The sequence below is a fragment of the Macrotis lagotis genome, chromosome 1, assembly GCF_037893015.1.
Source record: "Macrotis lagotis isolate mMagLag1 chromosome 1, bilby.v1.9.chrom.fasta, whole genome shotgun sequence".
NCBI classification, from domain to species: Eukaryota; Metazoa; Chordata; class Mammalia; order Peramelemorphia; family Peramelidae; genus Macrotis; species Macrotis lagotis.
This window is the reverse complement of record NC_133658.1, coordinates 673,598,771-673,604,214: the sequence shown is the minus strand read 5'-3', so window position 1 is coordinate 673,604,214 and position 5,444 is coordinate 673,598,771. Positions and strand designations below refer to the sequence as shown.

Below are 5,444 nucleotides of genomic sequence, written 5' to 3'. Positions count from 1 at the left end.
ATGGCATTTAGAAAAGAGATGACTTTAAATTTGTGCATTTCACATTTCTTTTGAGTTATTAAACCTTCTGATTTGCTCATAGAGCACAGGGTCTTTTTTGATGCAGGCATACCAGACTGGTCATTCCTTTGCCAGCATCTCACCTGTCATGCAATCTTTTTTTTTTTTAAATAGAAGAACTTTTATTTGAATATAATTATGCTCTGCTAAAGCATCCAGTGTTTGCAGAGGATGGAATAAAAATTAAAGTGGCTTCCTATGCAGTTTGTACAAGAAGTAGAGATTAGGACAATGGGTTAGTATTTTAGTCAAAGCACACAAAAGGCATCCTATTATCTGACAAGTTTTATTTTCATGTAAACTTTTGATTGGTAACATCAGTGTTGGGAGTTTTCAGTAACAAATATGAAAGACTTTTAAAATTTATAGCAGTAGACAATGGCTTTGTACCTTCTATGATGACAAAAAAGGAAAATGGGGGTTAATGAGACATGATTCATCAAGTACCCTTTAGGAAATGCTGATTGTCAATTAGGAAATAGTTGAAAAAAATTTTGGTTTAAAAAAAAGAAGCTTGCAAACTAATATTAATAGAAGAAGTGTCAATTTGTTAGTTATTTTTTCCTTACAGATGCTTTACATTTCTTGTTGAAACTTATCTTTCAACTATAAAGAATATATTTAGTCTGTTGTAGCAGAAGGATGAAAATATGCCCTTGATAGCTAAAGCTTCTCATGGGACCATCAAGATGAGTCTCAAGATCATTAAGAGGCTTAGGCCAGCTATAATTCCTGCAAGCATTAGTTTCTTGGATCTCTTGAACCTCATTCCCATAATAAGGGTCAGAAAAAAGGTAGTCAATAGTGATATTTTGATATCCTGGGAGTCACAGGAGACACGATAAGCTCCATAACCCAACAACAAGCCAAAGGAAAGACCAGCAACCAAAGATACAATGCTTCCTTTGCGATGATATCCCAAAATACCTCCAAATTCTACTATGCTAGCATATCCAAAACCAATCCAGTCAATAGCCATGGTTACACGTCTCGCGCTCAGCAGCCGCCCCCATGCAATCTTTTACAAGGTTCCTCAGAGATATGTTGAGAGTGTCCTTTTATTGCTTGTCTTGACCATAATATGAACTCTTTCATTATGTGAGTTTTTTCATAAAATAATCTTTTAGATAAACATGTGACATTTGAAATTTATGGTTAGCCCATCAGAACTGAATGTTTAACAGTTTAGCTCCAGTTAGCTCTAGACAGACCTTCAGGATCTACTACTTAACTTGCCAGGTGATCTTTTGGAATTCCTAAGATAATTCAAATGGAAGTGATTGAGTTTCCTGGCATAACACTGGTGAAATGTCCAACTTTCATAGCACAATGGAGTAAGCACAATGGCACTATTCACTTTCAGTTTGGTAATCAGATAAAAAATCTCTCCCAAACTTTCCTTTGGCATCTCCCAAAAACTAAGCTAGCTCTAGCAATGTATACATCAACCTTATTATCAATGTATACATCCCAGAAAAAATACTGGCAAGGAAGTGAACTTATCTAAAGTATTCTAAACTTCTCCATTTGCTATAACCAATAGTTACCTATATGTATGGTTTGGTGTAGGGGAGAAACTATGTTTTCTTGATATTAACCGTTAGGTTAAAATTAACATAGGAAGCAGAAGACCAATCCAAACTTTGTTATATCTCAATTTCAGGGGCTTATTGAGTACACAATTATCTGTGAACAAAAAATCATGCACTAACTTCCTATCCACTTTGGTATTGACTTGTAGCCTTTTCAAGTTAAATAATTTATCATCAGTGCAGTAGGTGACCTTGATGCCATGCTCATCTTCATTGAAAGAGTCTAATGAAATAGTTGAATGAAGACATTTTGATGAATTACTGAGAAAAGAGACATCATAAAATGGATATCTCTAAATAGATTATGGAGTTTCAATCCAACCACGCAATGAATAAATATCTACTATATACAAAGTAGGATGCTTGGTTCTGGAAATGCAAAGACAAACTAAAAAATGCTACCTACCATCAGGGACCTTATGTTATTTTTTAGATTCATTTCCAACCATTTTACCTATTTGCTTTACATTTTTTCTTTCCTAGAAATAAAAGAATATTCCCATTCTAAAATTATTTCAATATATTTGATACTTGTAATAATTTGACAGAAGATGACATGGTACAGAGTTTAAAATTCAAGTTCTGCCTCTGATACATGTTACTTATGTACTTAGGTAAGTCATTTAATTTCTAGACACTCTTGACAGCACATTAAGGTAATTTATTTTAAAGAGTCAGTTGGTGCCAAGTGATTAGTCAAGGTTCACACAACTAGCAAGAATCTAAGATCAAATTTGAACTCAGATCCTCCTGACTCCAGGGTTAGTATTTTATCCATTGTACCACTTAGCTGTCTTGTTAAGATGGATCCTTTCAAAGGAATTGTTGATCTACAGCAAAAGTTTACTATATTCAACTCTACATGCTCTGTGACCCAATGACATTGGCATCTTTCTTGTTTCACAGATAAAACATTCCATCACCAAAAATCTTAACAGACTTTTTGCTTTGCCTAGAATTCTCTCCATTCTCATCTCTAACTTCTAACTTCCTTCAAATTCCAACTATAATCCTACCTTCTACAAACAGCCTTTCCTAATCTCCTTTAATGCTAGTTTGTTCCCATTGATTATTCAATCCCTATATTTATTTGTTTCTTCGTAGCTGTTTACAGGTAGTCTTCCAAATTAGACTATGAGGTAGGAAGATTAGTTGAAGAAAAAAAAGATTAATTTTTGTCCAAGGACCATGAGGAAATCCAGGGTGTGGAGATGCTAGTATTTACCCTGATGTTGGGATAAAGAAATGGAAAAGAAAGGAGGATGAGGCAGTTTCTGGGAGAGTTAAGTTAGGTAGGAGGGACCCAAGAATGAAGATGGTGATTTGGGGGATAAAGACTGAGGAACAAGTTGGTGAGCAGATAGATGGTGCAATGGATAGAGCACCAGCCCTAGAGTCAGCAGAACCTGAATTCAAATCTGGTCTCAGATCCTTGATACTTACTGGCAACCTTGATTGCCTCACAACCAAGACCATCTCCAGTCAATCTGACTCATATCTGGCCATTGGACTCAGGTGACTCTGGAAAAGAAAGTGAGACTGATGGTTTAGCACAGCACTCCCTTCACTCAATTCCAATTCATTTGCTTGTCATGGTATCACATCCTTGATATCATAGTTTTCTTAGAGAATGAAGAACAAACATCAATTACACTAACAAAATCACGGGTCCAGAATAATAAATAAAGTTAAAATAAAAACATTTAAGCAAACTTTTGAAAATTTTGGCTTTAAAAATCTATTGTTTTCATTAAATCATCATTGGTAACTCCAATAAAATAAGCTTTGGTCATTGTTGTATTGGATACCAATAAGGAACACAGATACCTTTGATAAAATATTTTATTCATGGGCTTTTTGACTGATACTGTTGCTCTGGAAGCAGAGACTGAAAGTAGAATATCTTTGGCTAGATGAATACACATAATGGACAGATAGTTCTATAGGTATTGTCATCTCACAGCTACATCCCTAATGGAGATAATGGTGTTCAATGCACCTGCTTCTGTAACTCTGGACAGATCTGAAAACCATCTTTGGAAACCAAGGAATCTATTTATGAAGCCTTATAGACACAGAAAATTATTCTTTCTCCTCCTCTCTAGGACGTAGCTGATTGAATCATCTTGATCCCATTTCTCAATCTCTAGTTACAGAAGTTACCTACAGGGGGTGAGGGAAACCTGAATTTTTAGAATACCATGGCTACTGCTTTACATTTTGATCAAGCCTGCTTTCAAATTCTGTTGAAAAGTTCATTTAATTCCTTGCTCTTATATCAAAGAATAGAGTTTGAATAGACTTGTTAGTTTCCATCTCCCACAGTTATCTTTCTAGTTATTGCTTAAAAATAATAATAGCTCCTCAAGTTCATCTAGCTATCCAACATATTATGCTTTGAAACTTCTATCCACAGTCTTTATTGCTACAAAAATGACTTTGTGCTAACTGTACTCCAAATCACTGGGAGGAATAAAGTCCAGAAATTCCAAAAGACTAGAACTGATCTTACTGATTTACAATGCTTCCAAACATAAATGCAAAAAGTCCCATTGTAAAATTTCTTTTTCATTTCATATAATGTAGAACTAGTGCAATACAATTGTTGAAAAGGAAAAGTTAGGCAAATGAATACAATCTTAAGCAAATAAAATGCCTTGGAACTTTTGGCAAAGATGGGTTAAGATACTTTATGTTGAGAACCTTGGGTTCTATAAATTCAAATATGACTAAGAGTTGGTTTGAGTCACCATCAGATGTTCATCCTTTTATGAATATTGGATTGCTCAACAAGTCTTCCACCAGACTTTAATTGAAATAAACATTACAAAATCCACTAAGTCAAGCACCCTTTGTGGAAAGGTAGGTGAAAGAAAGAGATTATTAGGCTATTGCTGGGGAACATTGAGAGAGGCAATCTCAGTCTAACTTTTAATCTGATAATTTCCTATTTTAACTAACAATTCTTGTTATATATGTGTGCCAGAGGTGGAATACATTACATATAGAGAAGTGTTCCCATCTCTGCTACATGATGGCTGCATATCAGAAAAAATAATTTATTGTCTAAGCCCCCCCCCAAGAAAGTCTATAATTTTCAGAGCAAGTACCATGATTGTGTTGGTGGGTGAAGTTTCCTCACTGGGAGAGCCCTCAGCCAATAAAATCTTAGAACCAACCAAAAGACAAAAACCTAGGTCAACATTTTTTTTGTTCATGACAAAGTTTTTTTTGTTGTTGTTGTTGTTCTTCATTTTCAAAGAAGACCACAGTAACAGGGAGGTGTTAACATGACATTGGATGTGAGTGAGGGGATGCTGTGCTAAGGCACCAGCCTCACTTTCTCCTCCAGTGTCATCTGGGTCCAGTGACCAGATATGAATCAGGATGACTGATGATGGCTCTAGATGTGAGGCATTCAGAGTTTAGTGACTTACCCAAGGTCACACAGCTAGTAAGAGTCAAATGTCTGAGGCTGAATTCAAATTCCCATTCTCCAGACTCTAAGACCAGTGCTCTAATCATTTCCAGTGCCATCTATCTGTCCCTCATGAGAAAGTATTATTCTTTTCCAAGGAGGAATCCTGATGTAGTATGAGTCATGATACACTCAGATGTGATTGCAAGAGTAAATTCCATTAAATTAGCAACATATTTAGCAGAAATATATAGCATAATGTTGTGACCTGGCATATGCTTTGGGTGCTAAAAGCTTTTTTCAATAACTAGGGAAAAATGTTGTTTGTTCTTCAGTTTTCTTTTTTTTTTTCTTTTCTTCTTCACTTTTGAAGA

General features: G+C 35.3%; 1 pseudogene; it reads right to left on the bottom strand.

Moving 5' to 3' along the window:
* Positions 1-428: 428 nt before the first annotated feature.
* LOC141522876 (transmembrane protein 14A pseudogene) lies at positions 429-1,064 on the bottom strand (annotated as a pseudogene).
* Positions 1,065-5,444: the final 4,380 nt, after the last annotated feature.